The sequence below is a fragment of the Python bivittatus genome, unplaced genomic scaffold (assembly GCF_059951505.1).
Source record: "Python bivittatus isolate LINGU-HERP-01145 unplaced genomic scaffold, Pbiv_v1 ctg000800_np1212, whole genome shotgun sequence".
Taxonomy (NCBI): domain Eukaryota; kingdom Metazoa; phylum Chordata; class Lepidosauria; order Squamata; family Pythonidae; genus Python; species Python bivittatus.
In genome coordinates, this window is record NW_028277105.1 from 247,341 (window position 1) to 256,766 (window position 9,426).

The following is a 9,426-nucleotide window of genomic DNA, read 5'->3' on the forward strand; positions in this document are numbered from 1 at the left end:
TGTAAACACACGGAGGGAAAACAGATGCACAAATACAACACCGCCACCCTCAACTCACACCCTTTTATAGGTACAGCCTATATCAAAACCAGCCAAAGGCAGTCTGATGTAGGGCAGCTATTTACCAGCAACAATCAATCCTGCTACAATTGCACCCACCTAGGACCTCAAATGTGGTGCAGACCTAGATCCCTACATCTGTTCTGGCAAGTCTAATAATGTAAATTGCAGTTTCAGGAGTTGGTACCTCTGGTCCTATTCCAACTTGATACAAGCCACTGGGGGACTGTGGGATTGCCGTCGCTAAGCGATGCAGTTGCAAAGTGCAACATCACATGACCGCATCGCTTAGCGATGACAATCCCGGCAGTCCCAGTTGCCATCATAACCACAAGATATTTGGATTGTTAAGTGGGAAGAGGTGGGAGTCCAGGTATGGAGTGTGGGGGTGCCATGGGGGTGCCACAGGGAGGGTGGGGGAGGCCAGGGGAGGACCGGCACAGGCACGTGTGAGTCGCAGGAAGCTGGGCAGCCCTGGGAGGGCCAGCGGAAGCTGTGCTTGGGCATGGAGATGTTGCGAGTGGGAGGAAAAGCAGAAGCAACTTACCAGAGTGACTTGTGACCTTCCCTGCCAGCTTCCCCATTAAGTATGCTTGTGGGAAGCTGGAAAGACAGATTGCAAATGGCGATCATGTGACTGTGGTCCCTGCAACATCGTAATCATGAGCCAGGCACACGAGTGCCCAGATCACAATCATGTGACTGCGGGGGTGCTGCAATGGCCGGAACTTTGAGGACTGGTCATACGTCCATTTTTTCAGCACCGCTGTAACTTTGAGCAGTTGCTGAACGAATGGACATAAGCCGAGGACTACCTGTAACAATACTGCATAGTGCTTAACAATACTGGGCTGGACCAGTAAGACCTACTTGCAAGTTCCGACTAAGTTCCCTAGAATTGGATTGACCACTTGGACTTAACCATGATTTATTGAATAAACTACAATTGGCTGAGTTCATACAACTCACTAAGTCAAAATCAAAGAAAGCACATCATGGCTTAGCATCATGTGTGAATGCAACCATTACAATGCATTTAAGATCATCCAGTAAATTTTAAACTTCACAGATCTGAACCTGAATCTGGGTTAGTAACCTACACCCCGTGGCAGATGCAGCTCCTGTATTAAGCTAATGAGGTTATATGTACTGCCATCTTATGCCTCTCCTATAAAGGGGGGAAGGATTGTCGAAAAAGTCAAGGTGGTGGCCATGAATTGCATGGTTATGGCCACCATCTTGACTTTTTTGACTCCGCCCACCCCATTACAAACCATCTGGAAACTTACTGGTTGCTCTGTCTATTGCGTGAAGCTGTGGTAATTTTGCAGGAACAAGAATTTGCAATCCAGCTTTACGGTTGCTTCCCAGTTCTCTTTCCCGCCAGCCAGTAATTCCTCTGGGTTTGCACTGTTGCTCCGAGTAGGTTTGGTTGCACATATAACCTCAGGTAAGCCTAGGCTTGCATATAACCTGGTTTGGCTCATCTTGTCCTGGTTTGATACTCCAGCCTGGGGGTCCCAGGACATTTATAAAAATATCTGGAAAGTAGGGCTGTCCCCACCTGCAAAGGGGATGACAGGTTTAGCCATGTGGCTCCCACTCTGCTTGGGGGACTTAAAGTTTAGCCATTCAAACTCACTCCCCTTTGCAATGTGGCCGAGTAGGAAGTTTTGAAATAGCACTGAATTGCCTCCTCCCCAGCTTTGACTGCACAGGTCCACTAAAGATGGCCTTTTTGCTGCATAAGTGCTTGAAAATGTGGTAAGTCTCCAAACTTGGGCAATATCACACAGAGGATGGGGCCTAAGATGGCAACTAACTAATTTGCTACAGAGCCTTAGCACCAGACTAGAGTAGTAAAGTAGTTACTGAGTTGGACTAGGCCCTGGGAAATGCAGGTTCATGTCTACCTTCAGTCCCAAAAACTCATTGGATGATTTGGGGCCAATCACTATCTCTCAGCCCAACCTGCCTTGCAAGGTGGTTGTGGGGAAAAAAAATGGAGGGACTTCCGGTGAACTAGATATCTCCGAAGGAGCAGAGATGGCATTGCGGTGCGACTGGTGGACAGAGCCGGCCAAGACTCTCCAGATAAAGGAGAGATTGTGAGATCTCCCACCTGCACTCCAGACAGCTGTTTGACCCACATGGTCAAGCTGTCTCAGTTGACGGCTTCCTCTTGTCGGTCCGCATTGCAATGTGTATCTAAGTAAGTACCTTGTATGTTATTGATTGAATTTTACTTGCTTATTGAAATAACTTTTAATAAAGCTTTTAGAACTTTGAAGTGACTTATGTTCTGGTGTGTCTGTCTCCCGTGTTTAACGTGGTTTTTCCCTGACATTATAAATGGACTAAGGGTCCAGAAGGATTTGAAAGAAGATTTTGAAATTAATCATAAGAATCCTTCCTGTGGGAAAATACTGTTGTTTTGAATTCTTAAAAAAAAGAAAGAAAGAAAAGAAATGATAGGATGGGACTTTGAAGGTTGAATACTAGAGGGAACCAGAAGGAACTTACAATTAAAAGAGAAAAACACTTAAATATGACTAACACAGAATGGAGCAAAATACTTTAACATTGGATGTATTGGAGGGTATTTGTGAGCAATGGATCCAGAAGCTAATCTTAAAAGTGTCTGCCATTATAGATGGACTGTCTTTAAAAGATGTTTTGGAAGAGGAACAAGTTTTACTGGAGAAGACTGAGACTGAATTTACTTAAAAATGACACGTTACAAGAATGATATGGAAAAAGTTGTTACACTGGATATACAAATGAAACTGGCTGATGTCTTAATGATTAAAAGGGATATACAAATGGCAAACCAAAGAGCAACTTGGATAACTTTCTTATCTTGAATTTACAAAAGAGACCTGTTAAAGTTCTGAAGGATTTTGTGAGAAGGGACAAAGAAAAAATGAAAAGAAAAACAAGTTCTAGGACATTATTTGAAGGAATTAAAAGATCAAGATGGTTAAAAGTAAAAGGAAGGAATGTAAAGTGGGTTTATTTGATCAAGGTTAAAATAAGTATGTTGTTACTTCTGGTAACCCTTAATAGACTTTTACTGACCAGGACTGAATGATGAGGTTTTAAGGATCTGTTTATAGAGAAGAGATATGGGGTGAAGAGGTTGTTTGTTGTATTTTAAGAGAAGGTGATAAGTTGTTAAAACTGTTTATACTTGTTGTGATGAAGGGGGAAATCACTTCTTTATATATTTCTTTTCTTTTTCTTTGCTATATTCTTATTTTCCTTTCCTTTCCTTTCTATTTTTCTTTTTTTCTTGCACTTTCTATTTTTTCTTTCTGTTCTTTTATTCTTTGTAGTTTGTATTAGTTCTTATCTGTAGAACTGTAATGTCTAATAAAATTATTATTTTAAAAAAACTGAGGAGAAAGGGTATAATCTAATGTATTAAGCAGGACGAAGAACGTGTTGTGCAAACCCACTGGGAGACGTTTCTTGCTGTTTCTCACCAGCTGAGCTTCTTAACAAGAAAAACTGGTTGCCAACATCACAAAAGGAGATTCTGATGATCATCTATTGTAGTATAAAGCCTCCTGGGTGTCTTCTGTGTAAATTTAGTTAGAACAGGGCTGAGTTTCCACAAAGGCAGGATCACATAAAACAGGCTTGACTGGTGTGCCTTTGGAAATGCCCCCAAACCTTTCGTGGCAAACCACTCAGGCGGTTTGGTGGAAGATAAGTAGATGGGGAAATATTTTATCCAAAACAAACAGCTTTTCTGGAAATTCAAAAAGCTTCCTTACTGTTCCCCTGGCAGCCACTGCCAGACAAGCTTTAGGGGCTAGTGATCTGATTGGGAATTTTGGGAATATTCACAACATTGCTGACATGTCTCTTGTGACGAGTCCCAAAATATCCACTTATCAGAATATAAACAGCTGAAATTGCGTTCCGGAATCCTCTCTGGTCTGCCAGGTTAGCTTTACAATTTTTCTGAGAAGGTGGACATTCTTCCAAAGCCATGAGCAGCCTTTCTTTTAATTAAAAATAATAATGCTGGAGCTTGCAGCTTTACTTTGTCGCATGGGAATTTCCCTCCTCCCTCCCTCCCTCCCTCCCTTTAAAAGGATTTTAAAATTAAGGTGAGGCAAGGGAGGGGTCCACAGGAACACTGGTGCTCAGGGGGCCCAAGTTGCATGCCCCTGTTCTGGAGATACTTGGGAGAAAAACAGAAGTTATATGAAAGTGGACTGGTTTCTGATTGTGAGATGTATTACTAACAAATGCTGTGTGTGATTAAATATGTATCTATTTACAGGTGGTCCTCACTTAATGACCATTTGTTCAGCAAGTTTGAGGTTACGACGCTGAACGAGTGGCACTTATGACCAGCTCTCATAGTTGCAGCTGTTGCAGCATCCCCTCAGTCACGTGATAGCGATCTGGGTGTTTGGCAACTGGCTCTCAATTATGACGTTACAGTGTCCCATGATCATGTGATCATGATTTGTGACCTTCCCTGCTGGCTTCTGAGAAGCAAAGTCAACGGGGAAGCCAGCAGGAGATTACAAATGGCGACCACGTGATGTCATGCTTAACAGTGGCATAGGATTTGCTTAATGACGGCAACCAGAAGTGCCGGAACTGCCATCGCTAAGTGATCCAGTCACATGACATCATGCTTTATGATTGCATCACTTAACGATGGAAATTCCACTCCCAATTACCTTTGTTAACTGAGAACTACCTGTACTTGTTAGAATTATATTCCAACTTTCATTCAGGAGCTCAAAGCAGCATATATGTTACTCCCCCACCTATTTATCCCCTAAAAACAACCCTGCAAGATATGTGAGGCCATGAGAGAAGGACTGGCCCAGAGTCCCCCAGGGAGTTCTGTGGCTGAGGAGGGGCTAGAATCTGGATCTCCTCACTCCTCATCCACCACTAGACTACATTGGCTCTTGATCTGAGAAGGAGGCAAAGGCCCAAAATGCCTCAGGAAGCTTCCATGGCTGAAGAGGGACCTAGAACCTGGGTCTCCCTGGTGCCAGGCCAACCCTTTCACCACTAGACCAGATTGAGGATCTGGCCCATAGTCCCCAAGGGAGCTTCCACGGCTGAAAGGGAACCTAGAACCTGGGTCTCCCTGGTGCCAGGCCAACCCTTTCACCACTAGACCAGATTGAGGATCTGGCCCATAGTCCCCAAGGGAGCTTCCACGGCTGAAAGGGAACCTAGAACCTGGGTCTCCCTGGTGCCAGGCCAACCCTGTCACCACTAGACCAGATTGAGGATCTGGCCCATAGTCCCCAAGGGAGCTTCCACAGCTGAAAGGGAACCTAGAACCTGGGTCTCCCTGGTGCCAGGCCAACCCTTTCACCACTAGACCAGATTGAGGATCTGGCCCATAGTCCCCAAGGGAGCTTCCACGGCTGAAAGGGAACCTAGAACCTGGGTCTCCCTGGTGCCAGGCCAACCCTTTCACCACTAGACCAGATTGAGGATCTGGCCCATAGTCCCCAAGGGAGCTTCCACGGCTGAAAGGGAACCTAGAACCTGGGTCTCCCTGGTGCCAGGCCAACCCTGTCACCACTAGACCAGATTGAGGATCTGGCCCATAGTCCCCAAGGGAGCTTCCACAGCTGAAAGGGAACCTAGAACCTGGGTCTCCCTGGTGCCAGGCCAACCCTTTCACCACTAGACCAGATTGAGGATCTGGCCCATAGTCCCCAAGGGAGCTTCCACGGCTGAAAGGGAACCTAGAACCTGGGTCTCCCTGGTGCCAGGCCAACCCTTTCACCACTAGATCAGATTGAGGATCTGGCCCATAGTCCCCAAGGGAGCTTCCACGGCTGAAAGGGAACCTAGAACCTGGGTCTCCCTGGTGCCAGGCCAACCCTTTCACCACTAGATCAGATTGAGGATCTGGCCCATAGTCCCCAAGGGAGCTTCCACGGCTGAAAGGGAACCTAGAACCTGGGTTTCTCCACTCCTGATCCAGCACCTTCACCACCACCCCACCCTGCCATTTTAGAGTTTTACACCTATCCCCAATCCAATGTATGCAGATACGAAGAATTGGGGTTGAAGGACAGCCAGCTTTTGTGCTCCTCTACCTGGATCACCTCTGCCCGGGATGTTGCTCTGGGAACACTCCTGTTTCCTACCCCCTTCCCTGCATTTATTGGATTTCTGCTTGGTTTGTCACAGCCCGCGTTTCAAGATGGGATCTCTCCTCTCCTCCAGAGAACAGCTTCCTTATCCCAACTATCCCTGGGAGAGAATCTGATCCAAACAGCAGTCTCCATCCAGAGCCACGTGGCTTGCACAGTTTACATCTCACTAAAGCCAAAAATAACAACAGCCACCACCCCCCTGTGGTTATTGGTTGGCCACATTATTCAACATCCTGACCTTCTGAACATGAACAGCAACACCAAGAAACCCAGAATCGTTCAAAGTCCTTCAGGCTGGGAATGGTGACCTGCAAAGTGGGTACCCGGCCTTTGCAGACAACAAATTCTTTCAAGGTTTCCAGCTGTCAAGCAACAGAGACTTATGGCTTTGCAATGCTGCAGAGTTTCTGCAGCAATTCTTTGCTCCTTCTTTTAATGGCCCTGTGTTTCAGACATCAGCAGCTTGAAACAAAGCACTTACCTTGGTAAAAAAAAAAAAGAGATTTTCCTAACCTTTTATCTCTAGGCTAGGCCAATAAATTTTTCAGCAAGTAACAATGCAAGTTGATTTTGGTTTTCTACTTGAATCACATAACATTTCTGGAAAAGGAAGGAAGTTTAGTGATGAATTTGTTAGCCTCTGGAAGTCTAAGGGAAGACATTCTCATATTGCCAGATTTTTTTTAATCCAGTTTCTCTGACACAGGTTGCCACTGTTTGAACCAATCCATCTGGCTGTGCTTTAACAGAAGCAAAAGAAAAAACATTGGATTTCTCCTACCCTAGTATGGTTTCTTTAATAACATTTATGGAATAAATTGAACTTACCCAATATGATAAATAAATGAAGCTGTGTACAACCTCTGAACCCAGCCACTGAGGACTGTAAACGATTGTATATGGCTTAATGCAACGTGGGTATGACAACTATTCCAGCTTGTTCTATAAACTATGATAAAACAAGCCATGTGGGTTCTAAACCATTGCATATGTCTTAATGTGATGTTTTTGCCAAGCCATTGTTGCTTCAATAAATTATGATAAATGAGGTAACAAGCCATCAGGCCTCGTTCAATAAAGTATGATGAAAACAAACCATGTGGGCTCTAAACCATTGCATATGTCTCAGTGCAGCGTTTTTTAAACTTTTTTCCCTCAAGGCCCCTTCCCACTTTTAAAAACAATAGATGACCCCAAAACAGCTTTTGTTTATATGGGTTATATTTATCAATATTGATCATATTAAAAATTAAAATTGACTCATTCACTGCTGCTACTGCTTCTTACAATTGTTTGATGGGATTTTAATATTATATTATTTTTCAATACAGGCTGGCAAGTAATTTTGATTTTGTGGGTCACTTAAGGGGGACGCGGTGGCGCAGCGGCTTAATGACGCTGAAAGTTGCTGGCCAGAAATGGTCGACGCTTCAGCGGTTCGAGTCCAGCCTTCGCGTTAGCAGGGTGAGCTCCTGTTTCCTCCCCAGTTCCTGTCAACCCAACAGTTCGAAAACTCACGTGAGTAGATAAATGGGGACTCTCACTCCAGTGGGAGGAAAAATGCTGGCGGCGCCTTGCAAAAAAGGAGTTGGGAGCAGTTGCCGGTAAGCGCGAAAAACCGCGCACGCCCGAAAAGGGCGCGAAGCAACGGAAACCCCGCCTCCTGTGCTCGCCAGCTGGGCTCTGCCCTAGGAAGGAGGCTCTGGCAAACCACTTCCGAAAAACAGTTGCCTTGAAAACTGCAAGGACTCGTCCAAGTGCAGGGTCAGCAATGACTGAGCGCAGATTAAAAAAAAAAAGAGAGAGCATCTTGGGGGATCCCCAGGGGCCCTAGGAGCACACTTGAAGAAACACTGCCTTAATTTGGTGTGTTTGTCAAGCCACTGTAGCTTCAATAGATTATGTTGACCACAAACCATGGCTTAAGACACTGAATGAATTTACTCATTAAGAAGCAATAATGGATACTTCTTTCTGCATTTAAGATTCACTTGATCTTATCTATCCACCAGATGTTTAAGCATTCCATTCAAAACATTGAAACAGAACATCCTAGTTTTCTTTCGGGGGGGGGGACAGTTGCCAACAGTAGACATGCTATCATGTTCAACGGAATGTCAGGATTTTTGTTTTGCATGATGCTGGATAAATTTATTTATTTGTCAAAACAAGTGACTCTGGGCAGTGTACAACAAAACTTGTACACTTGTATGTAGATCCTGCATACAGCAAGAAGACTCTTTAGCTTTGTGTTAAAGGAGGAAAGTCACCTTTGAGTCAAGTTCTGGGCCAGGTGACTTACATGGACACATCGGTGCCGTTTTCTTAGCATGACATGGAAGTGATTTAAGCATCCCTTGGGTTCGCATTCCAGTTTCCGTAAGCCATCAAGGGCAGCTGCTCTGAGTTCACATGCACCCCACCACAAAGATTCAGTTCTGGCGAAGGAGTTGCAGGCATAATAGAGGAGGGAACCACACAAACGTCTCGTAATAAATTCAATCAATCAATAGACTCTTCTGCAATCTGGCCTTCTCCAGCCTTGTCTGAGGCTGCAGATCCCAGACTTTCTAGCCAGCCTGGCCCTTTCTATGTTACTTTATAACAATCCTGCATGACCTGAACAACTCAAATGCTTGTGATAGCCTTTGAGTGGGTGTGATGAAAGCAACGGTCAGTAAAATAAGAGTAATCATCATCATCATCATCATCATCATCATCATCATCTTTTCTTTCCCTGCAGGCTAGCCCAGCATGTCTCAATGCTGACCAGGGGAAGCTGGCTGGGGAATTCTGGGAGTTGAAGTCCACCCATCTTAACATGGCCAAGGCTGAGAAACGCTGGGTTAGCCTCTCACGCCAGGATTCCAGGAGGTCTCCGACCCCAGTACTATCCCGAGTCCAACCTGGCGTAGCTTCTTCGAGATTGCAGAGCTCTTTATTGTACCAGATCGCACGGGTGCCATACCACACTTCCACCTAACTGTTGCAACCCCTTTCGTGGCTGGCTGCAGCTACAATGTACCCACGATCTTCCGGCAACAGCGCTTCACCTTCCTCCGATCAGAGCCAAAAAGCCCCTTTGAAAGATTGAGAACAGAGCCAGGGGAAAACCTCCGACGGCTTTTACAGGGAAGACAAGCGGGGGGGGGGGCAGGCACCCTCCCCCCTCTCGCTTTTAGCTTCCTCCCCGTTGCAGGAAGTGACACAT